Source organism: Sorex fumeus, unplaced genomic scaffold (assembly GCF_029834395.1).
Source record: "Sorex fumeus unplaced genomic scaffold, SorFum_2.1 ptg000024l, whole genome shotgun sequence".
Lineage (NCBI taxonomy): Eukaryota > Metazoa > Chordata > Mammalia > Eulipotyphla > Soricidae > Sorex > Sorex fumeus.
The window spans coordinates 13325034-13335468 of NW_026606081.1; the positions used below are offsets into that span (position 1 = coordinate 13325034).

At 44.4% G+C, this 10435-nt stretch overlaps 1 pseudogene; it reads right to left on the reverse strand.

The window, feature by feature from the left end:
- Positions 1-2473: 2473 nt before the first annotated feature.
- On the reverse strand, positions 2474-3045 carry LOC130023585 (cytochrome c, somatic-like; annotated as a pseudogene).
- Between the last annotated feature and the right edge of the window lie 7390 nt (positions 3046-10435).

A 10435-nucleotide genomic window follows, 5' to 3' on the forward strand; every position in this document is an offset into this window, starting at 1 on the left:
CCAGGCTTTGCCTTGTGGGCGAGATAATCTTGGCAGCCAACATGGCCAACCCAAATTCAATTTCTCTGCCCCTCTCGGAGAGCCTGGCAAGCTATAGAGAGTATCTCGCCCACACGGTCATATAACTAACATCCTTTATTACATGATACTTTTTGTTCAAATTTACCTCTGCCACCATACAGCAACCTGTCCTCAGAGAGTCTGGTTTACCTTTACTTAAAGGTGGGGTTTCTGGAACCAGATGTAACCCAATTAATCTCTTTTTGATTGCCCTCAGGAAGACCCATATTATCCCATTGTAGCTAATGGTTTGCTTGGGGCTCTTAGTTAGGAGAAGTCTGGGAAAACAGTCATTCCAATGCTAGAGGAGGAAGACAGAAAAGAAAAGAAATCTTGGGATAAATAAGAACTTGAGGAAGGGAAGTTAGCAAGAAGGGAAGGGAGCAGGGGTCAAGGGCTGCAAGTAATAAGTAAATAAGATTGAAAAAATGAGATCCAGTTAACAATCAAATTTTATAAAAAGCCTGTCAGTGTGGCAGGCTGCAGGGCAGAAGTTTCCCTTGATGGGAAGACGTTGATCCGGTGGTGGTGCTAGAACATTAGATGACTAAAACACAACTGTCAATAACTTTGTAAACCATGGTTCTTTAATAAACTTAAGAAAAAAAAAGGAACTGCTCCAAAAATTTAGTCCTCTGGGTGACGTCATTTCTGGATGCAATAACTGATATTACTTAAAGCCATACTTTCATCAGCCTGAGAATAAAGGAAACATTGAAGATAATGAAGCATAAAAAGAAAAGAACTTGACCTTTCCAGATATTGTTAATAAATGTGATTAAACAATCCTGATGTCCTTTCTACCTCCCAGTGTATGGCATGATGAATGTTTTTATAAATTACTAGAATTAAATGTGATTTACCTCATAAGCATGAGAAATAACTTCTAATACTTCTTATAGGAGCTGAAAAATATGCACCTCTTGGTTTCTGAGCTGAAGAGATTTCACTATTCTCACAGTTCTTAATTTATGAGGAGAGAATTAGAGTTAAGGCCATATCCTGTCACCATCCTTGTTACAGTTTGTTGTGGTAGGTTTATTGAAGAGGAGACATGATGAATAAATTGATGTTTTTTGATTGCTCACATATGTATGGAACACATGCACTTCTATACCATAAATGCTTACATGAGTATTTAACAGGCTGGAGCGATAGCACAGCAGTAGGGCGTTTGCTTTGCATGCAGCCAACATGGCCAACCCAAGTTCGATTCCTCCGCCCCTCTCGGAGAGCCCGGCAAGCTACCAAGAGTATCTCGCCCACATGGCAGAGCCCGGCAAGCTCCCCGTGACGTATTCGATATGCCAAACACAGTAACAACAAGTCTCACGACGGAGACTTTACTGGGCCCGCTCGAGCAAATCGATGAACAATGGGAGGACTGTGACTGTGATGCATTTAACACCTGCACCATAATTCCCATATTTGGTAGGCACTATTAAGAAATGGGGATGCTAATGAACTAGACAGAATATATTCTTATTATAAGCATCTTTCTGTGTAAAGTTGCAAAAAACTATATTTTAATAATTTCCTTTACCATTGTGTAACTCAAGTATAGAATAAATAGGTCTAGTCCACAATTTATACACTGAAAGACATTATCATACTTTTTTGTTTTTTGCTTTTTAGGTCACATCGGCAATACTCAGGGGTTACTCCTGGCTCATGCACTCAGGAATTACTCCTGGCAGTGCTCGGGGGACCATATGGGATGCTGGGAATCAAACTGGGTTGGCCATGTTGACTGCGTGCAAGGCAAACACCCTACTCATACTTTTTTTTTTTTATCTGTGACTTTGATTTAGTCATCTTAATTCTTATGATCATATAATTTACAAATTTTGCTAATGATATATCTCCTCTACTAATGAATTGGCAAAAGCACTGTTATCAATTACATACACAGGGTTAGTGTGCATTTCTGAATAGTTGCTTAAAAGACAACCCTGAACTACATCACAAATTGACTTTACTAAAGAACAAGCAAAAATTGCCACTCTTAACTCACCAGGCTAAATTTTAAAAGCATCCGACCTTAAGATCATCTAAAAGTTGTGAGAAGTAAGTATTCTTTATTCAATGTTATATATCACATTAAAATACTTTTCAGTAAGGGAAAGGCAACATTTTTAGATACAGGGGATTTTTAATCAAATCAGCATAATTAAGAAAAAGATATGAGATCATTGCCAATTAATCTAACCAGGCTAAAAAACACAACCTAAGAAGACAGTGACACCCTCAATCTTTAGATATACTAATATAGCCAGTTCTATAAATCTGAATCAAAAACTACTCTCCCACAGGTATAAGATGGCCATCTCCATCCCTTGGAAAGGTGAATATGATGAATTAAGTTCAATCAAGTCTTTGGAAAAGGACAGTGATTGCACTTGCTGACCTGGAATTATCATTAAAATTAAAAAAAAAAACTGATCATACTCATTTAAAACACAAGCCAATATTATTTAAATCAGGACTGCCCAACAAAAATACGCTATTGGTCACTAATGATCTTAATTCTGGTGAACGAGATGGATTGAAATATGGTACACATAAAAAAGTCATGAGACATTTGTTTTGTAATAAATAAGGCGCTGCCAACCATTACTCATTAGTAGCTCTTTTGAGGTAAGCTATCAACTCTGCCCGCTCAGTCTTCTTCTTAATGCCAGCAAAGATCGTTTTTGTTCCAGGGATGTACTTCTTGGGATTCTCCAAATACTCCATCAGTGTGTCCTCATTCCAGGTGATGCCTTTGTTCTTGTTGGCATCAGTGTAAGAGAATCCAGCAGCCTGACCCGTCTTTCATCCAAACAGACCATGGAGATTGGGCCCGTTCTTGTGCTTGCCTTCCTTCTCCATGGTATGACACTGAGCGCACTTCTGGACAAAAATCTTCTTGCCCTTCTCAATATCACCCATCTTAGAATCTCGCCTTCATCTCATGTGACACGGAGAGTCTGCTTCGTGAGTCTAACGTCCCATTCTCTAAGTCATTATTATAACTTTCATTATGGAGTGTTTACATGCTGTTGACAGTATTTTTCTTTTTAAAAAATTCCCTTGGAAATCTACATATCCTGGGGTTAGAGTAATTGATAGTACAGATTGTGGAACAGGGTGACAGGCACTGGAGCAGGAAAAACCCAATGTTGCAAAATGGCCCTGAAGTGAAATCTCACTAAGGGGAGTAAGTGGGCAGAGATAGCAAAACAGAACGCCTGCATCTTGTGTTTGGCCTTGAACCTCACTTGATGCCCTAGTACACACTTCAAACACAAAAACCTTCACGTTCACATTAAGCAAGTCATCTAACTGCAACATATAACCTTGAAGGGGATTGAACCAGGGAGGAAGCAGAGAGGGAAAAAGTGATAGGCCAATAGTGTTAAGGTCTCATGTGACTGGACCTTCTGTGAGTCAAGACTCTCTATAAGAATGTGTGTATGTGGCAGTAAAGTTGGGCTGTGATCACTGAATCGGCTCCCGGAGGTGTTTCTCTGCATGTCCACCCTCCTTCACCCCACGAAGAGGTTCCTGCCCAGACCCTGTGCACAATGTGTCTGGGCACTTGGGGGATGACAATTCCCCCTACAAAAGATAGTAGAGTGCTTGCCTTGCATGCATCTGACCTGGGTTCAGTCTTTAGTAACTCATATGGTCTCCTGAGCCCCAAAGGAAGCAATCCCTGAACTCAGAGCCTGTAGTAAGCCCTGAGTACCACAGGATGTAACCCTGAAATAAAAGATAAAATATCTACATTTCCTGCGCAGAACAATAGTAAAGTGCATTTAAATAGTAAAAGGCGTTTTGCCTTGCACACTGCCGACCTGGATTCCATTCCCAGCATCCCATATGGTCCCCAATCCTGCCAGGAGTGATCCCTGAACAGAGAGCCGGAAGTAAGCCTGGAGCACTGCCTGGCGTGGACCCCAAACAAACAAAAAACTCCAAAACGAACATTTCCTGGGGCTGAGGGGATAGAATGGGAGGTAAGGCACCAGGGATCTATCCTCCCCACCCCTTCCCACACATTTCCTGGGAATAGGAAATATCCTTTCACTACTCTTATGCTATAAATGGAAATATGCTTGCATTATCTTCAATGATATTTTCAATTAAGTGCAATATGTTAGCATAAAAGGATTCATTAATTCATAGACATGGAAAACAAACTTTAAAAAAAGTCTTCATTAAAAATCAAATTGGAAATATGGTTTTGTGAGTAGGGAGCTTGCCTTGCATGTTATCTGCATGGGTTTAATCCCTGAACCCCATATTGTCTCTTGAGCTTACCAGGAGACATCCCTGAACACAGATCCAGGAGCAAGAACTAAGCACAGCTGAGTGTGGTTCAAAAACAAAAGAGGGTTGGGGGGCAGGAAGAAAAGAGAAGAGGAGAGGAGGGGAGTGGAGATAGGAGGGGCTGAGAGGAGAAGGGAGCAAAGGGGAGAGGAGAGAAGAAACCAGAAAAGAAAGGAGGAAATAAAATTGCCTTCAGAAAGTCAGATAACAATGCGGGGAGATGAATATTGTTCTCGCAGTAGTTCTCAGGAGGAACTGTGGTTCACACAGCTATTTTATAAAGCACTGTCACCAAGAGAAGTTCCCTTTAACACAGAAAGCCTATCTTCTTAACTTCAATTTCAGCTGGAGCATATGGAAGAGATGATGAGAAAGATCAATCGTGCAGATTTATAAAGAAATTGGCACTGAGTTCATGACTGCGGGCACTCAGCTAAGTGTCTTATCTTCTGTAAGAATATATGAAAGCGGTTAGGAAAGGACTTGCAAAGAAAGTCATTCTGGAAGAAAAGTTTGATACCGTGTATATTCCTCTGACATAGACGCTTTCCTTCCTGTCAGCTTGGCCCTCCGTCAAGACAATCCTTGCAGGGAGGAGATACTACCAAATCCCCAGGATAAGAGGGCACCAGGGCTTAGTTTACATCTGAAAGGTGTAGTGGACACAGTGGACACAGGTACTGAGACCTAGACACTAACAAGGAAATGCTGACACAATGCTGCCAGTGGCTCAGTAAAGCAGGGGACCCAGCAAGGCAGAATTGAGAAAAGACTTCTTCCACCTCTTTGCCCTAATGCACACAATCACACAGCACAGCACGAAAGCTCACGTCTCACCAAAGGTCGCTGTCAAGCTGCTCCTGGGAGCCACTAGTTCTGCAAGCTTAGGGCATGTTTCCTGCCACCAATTACTCAGGGAGCCACGCACTCAAGCTGGACCAAGGATTTGCTCTTTGCAGGAAAGTCCATCCTAACCTCTGCTCAGGCCTTCCAAGTCCTTTGTCTTTCCCTCACAGCAAAGAATTTCAGGGGGAGGCAAAAGAGTGAAGCAAGACAATTTTTACTGAATAAAACTTACTTAAAAAGACATGAAGGGAGAGAAAGAGGAAGTGTGTGACCCAGAGGGAACTGGGCTTTCCCAGAGTGGTAAAGTAAAGTAAAGTCCCTCCTGTTGATCATCGATTTGCTCAAGCGGGCCCAGTAACGTCTCCATTGGAGACTTTGTTGTTACTGTGTCTGGCATATCGAATACTCTCGGTAGCTTGCTGGGCTCTCCGAGAGGGGCGGAGGAATCGAACTCGGGTCGGCCATGTTGGCTGCGTGCAAGGCAGACGCCCTACCCGCTGTGCTATCGCTCCAGCCTTAAAAACTATCAAAGAGAAAAGCAAGTTAGATACATATTGAGGGGGAAATTTGAAGAGCAAGCCCCTGAGTAGCTTTTGGGAGAAGCTTTCAAACAATTCTTCCAAATGTTTTTTTCCTGAGCTGTGCATTCATAACAGTTAATCTGGGTATTATCACAGGAAAGCCCTCACAGTTGGTGGTTTCCTGGTCTCTCATATCTTTATAATCTCCTCCCTTGCACTATTGATGGCTTCCTCATAATTTCTTAGATTCCTTTGTAGCTCCTTTTCTGAAGGATCCACCCTTTTCTGGATGAGGCCTCAGATTTCTGTATCTAGGTGGTGCCTCAGGTTCTCATCTTCAAAGAGCTCAAGATTTGTATTTCAAAGGAATGTTGCCTTCATGCCTTTGGGCTATCCCAGGGCTAGGCAATCTTTTCTTAAATTTAGTTGTATACCAAAAGTTTATTACCTGGGGTCCCCACCTATCTGCCTGCAAAACAAACAACTCCCGGAGCAAATGCATAGGTGATAGAGTTTAAAGACTATTGCTGCTTTGCAATCAACCTACCCAGGGAACAAGCGGCAGAAGATATACCTGTGCATTTTTTAATTTAATTTAAGCATTTTAATTTAATTTAAGCATTGCTAAAATCTGTTACTGTCACTGCCATCTCATTAATCATTAATTACTTGGGCGGGCGGGCGCCAGTAGCAGCTCCATTTGTCCCAGCCCAGAGATTTTAGCATCGTAAACTTTATCCTCTCTCTTAGAGGATGCAGCATGCCAGCTGGATGTCCTTGGGGCATAATGGTGACACGCTTGGTGGGGAATGTGCAGAGGTTGGTGTCCTCAAAGAGCCCCACCAGGTAGCGCTTGCACACCTCCTGCAGCACCATGACGGCCAAGCGCAGGTTGGTCTTAAAGTCCTGCACAATCTCGCGCACCAGCTGCTGGAATTGCAGCTGGCAGATTTTGAGTAGTGCCACAGTGTTGGGCTGGTAGCGCGGTGAGGCTTCTTCACGCCACCCGGGCCTGGCATACTCTTGCGGGTCACCTTGGTGGACAGCTGCTTGCGGGGAGCCTTCCCACCCGTTAACTTGCACTCTGTCTGCTTAGTACAAGCGCTCTCATTCTTCCCAACTCAGCTGGAGACTCCTTCCGGGTTAAGGAAATGAGACCCATTTTAGCTACTGTTGTTGGCATATTTGGTACGTCATGGGTAGCTTGCCAGACTCTGCCTTGCAGGCTGGATACCCTCGGTAACTTGCTGGGCTCTCCGGAGGGAAGATGGAGGCTTTTGGGGTGATCTCTAATTGTCCCTGCAGCGTTCCCAGTCTACCAAAAGTAAGCTCCTGGTGACCGGCCTGTTGTAACAATTTATGTGCTGACAACACGCACCTGCCTGTGTCTCTAGGCAGCGCCTGGGGCATCTGCAGCCTCAGGTTAGTCTCCTTGAGGTGGATGGAGTGTGCCCAGAGGTTGTTGAATAACTGGCAGAGCAAGATCCCATCTCATAGGGTCTGTGTCAGGTTGAACACCTGTGATGAGTCCCAAGTCACTTGGTGGTTGGCAGACAGCGTCCTGCAGTGGACAAATCACTGCTCGGGCTGCTGTCGCTGTTCCATGCTCGATGGTGTTGTGACTTGGCCCAGCCTGGGAAGGTTTGTAATGCTGCCAGCACAGCCTCAGTCTTGTAAGGTCCCTTGGGACCCTGAGGGAGATTCCAGAATTAAAACTCTACTAAATTAGTAACTCTCCCTTTCCTGTCCCCTCCTTAGTAGAGCCTTAGCTATGAAGCCCTTGCTTATTGGGAATTCTGAAACCATTTGTTGACTCTCCCCTGCTGGGATGTAAATTCGGAAACCATTTGTTGGCCTTCCTTATCTATTACCTCTGTTAGGAACTTTTCCCTTATCCACCTCCACTGGAACGCAGGATCCATGAGCTGAGAATCAAAGGAAGCCAGGTGATAACCAAATGTCCAAGTTACCAGATGCCCACTAGCCACAATGCCTGTGTACGTAAATGCTGATCTTTGAATCTATAGGCTAAGGAGTGATGTACTTTTAAATGGATTGGTTAAGAAAGTCTATGTTGTTACAAATCTATTGGCTATGAAATGTGCTGGCTTTGCTGTAATGGCCAGTGAAGGTCTATATAAGATCCCCTTTGAAGAAGTTCGGGGTCTTGCCTCACCTAACTGACCTGCGTGTCTGTGTAGGCGGCTCAACTCTGATTAGCCAGTCTTACAATAAACCTTGCTTGCTGTTTGCAGTCTCTGGAGTCTCTTTGTCATTCAAAGGAGATCATAATCCGCGTCCTAACAGTCTCTCCTCGCCCCACCGATGCCACTCTCTCTTAATCCCACAAAATAGCCAGTAATGTCCAGCAGGAATCACTCACAGAATTCCAGCAGGGATCACACTCAGAATTCCATGCTCCGCGTGCTGAATCGCGCGTAATCCAGAGCAAAATGGTGAGCGGGGTTAGCAAGCAACCCAGCTCACCATCTTGCTGGCTAAAATCTAACAATAAATAATCCCACATCCTTCCAATAACATCTAGGGACAAGAGATTAAAACATTGGGGTGGGAGAGATAGTACAGTGGGGCTTTACCTGTTGCAAACCCACGTTGGGTCCCAGGCACCAAATATGGATCCCAAGCCTGCCAGAAGTGATCACTGAGTGTAGAACTAGGAGTAAGCCCTGAGCACCAGACTGTGGCCCCTAAAGAAAGAAAGATTTTGACTGAGTAAGGGGTCCTGGAGCTGATCTCTGGACCTGAATTTCTCATGTGCTTCCCCTTGGGCTGCACCGCATAACTTGTCCCCAGTATAATTAGACCCTTCTCTGGTCTCAGACACCCCCAAACATTGCTCCAAACATAAGGCCTTGAGCTTGAAATGCATTGTCTAGGATCTCTGGGTTAGATAGGTGACTGGACACACTTTATAAAACTTGGAAGATTTCTCTGCTCTCCCTCTGTTGCTGCTTGTATGTCCAGTTCCAACCAGGCTTCCCACTGTTTTCCCCTCTGCCAATTAGTCCATCCCCAGCATCTTCGTGGCTTGGCTTCTGTGCCGTGGGCCTGCACTGGCCTCCTGTAGCACTGGCCTCAGGCCCTAGGGAGTGATCACGTTGATAATGCTTGGAATCCTTTTCAAAATCCATTCGGCTGTGTAACGTCTTTTTCATGGAGCAAGATTTTGGAGAATTGTCCCCAGAACATACACAAACTTTAAGAGCAAAGGAGTGAGCCTTAACTTCCTCCCCGGAGGTTTCTCGTTCTGCCAAGTTCGTCTCAATAAGCGTGAAGAATCCTGGATGCGCTAGACCTGATTTCTCTACTCAGCACCGCTCACCACCACACCCTCCCCAGCCTCCATCCAGCCTTATTTAATGTCTCTCCTTCATTCTGCAACCCAGACCCACTGCTCTGCCTCACTGGCAGAAATTAAAGATCCTCCATTCTCTAGTTTGCCTCCCCTGTGAAGGGCAGAGCTGGGGCTTGCCAGTATCCAGACCTCACTATGTCCCATATCATAGTGACCAGAAAGTGCTCTCAATAAAAATAACTGAATAGAACTTTGAAGTTTTTTTTTTCTGGAAAGTTCTTCACTTTGCATCCACCCAAGGCACAGTCCCATGAATTCCTATGTTCATGGCCACTTGGCCATCTGAAGGAGCCCTTGTCTTTGCTTTCTCCCTGGCCTTTTTGCCTGTGGTGGTCAGTTACAGATTCCACATGCACTTATGTATGCTGGTCACTAATCTCAGGGCAGCTGAAGGTAGAAGGACTTTAATGCAGCATTGTGGGATGTGCAACTCTAGCTGCCCAAGGGCTGAGCCAAGAGTAACTAATGATCTCCTTGCTAGGCCTGCCCAGGTAAAGTGAGCCATGAGGCTGGATGCTAGCCAGAGGATTGCTAGACTGCACTTTATTTTGAAAGGGGGTGAAAAATGACATCCTCTGAGAATATGTACCCCAAGAGGTACAATCCTTTGTGTACATTTTTTTAAACTTTTGGGCCACTTTAGGCCGTGCTCAGGGCTCCTGCATGCAAAGCTAGTGCTCCAACCCATCAAGCTGTCTCCCAGGCCCTAGTAACATTTCACTAAAAACAAAAGTTACCTTCTTTATCTGAGTGTGCACAGCCTCCAAGTCAACCTGCATTGTTGGTTTCAGTGAAACTCAGACTGAAATTCCACTTCCATGTGCCCTTTCTATCTGGCAGCTTTCTGTTGGTTCAAAGTGAACAACTTGAAGGGAGCAGCTTGGCAAGCTGGAATGGATATGACTTAGAAGGTTATGTGAAATGGCATGCCCATGACTGAAAGATTTATTTTTAAGAAAACAGACCAGATCAAAATAGTTCCTAGAAATGAGGGTCAGGAGGACTGGCCTACAGTTGGAAGCTTATCACAAGTAGAGGAGAGGGAGAGAGGGCGACTAGGATAGAGAAGGAATGACTATGACAATGACAGTAGAAATGATAACTCTGGACGGGAACTGAGGGCTTAAAGTAGGTAAAGGAATATACATGATAACCTTACAGTACCTGTACCACAAACTATGATATCAGAGAGAGAGAGAGAGAGAGAGAGAGAGAGAGAGAGAGAGAGAGAGAGAGAGAGAGAGAAAAGAAAGTGTCTGCAGTAGAGGCAGACTGGGGAATGGGGTTGAAGAAGGGAAATAGGGGACATTGATGGTAG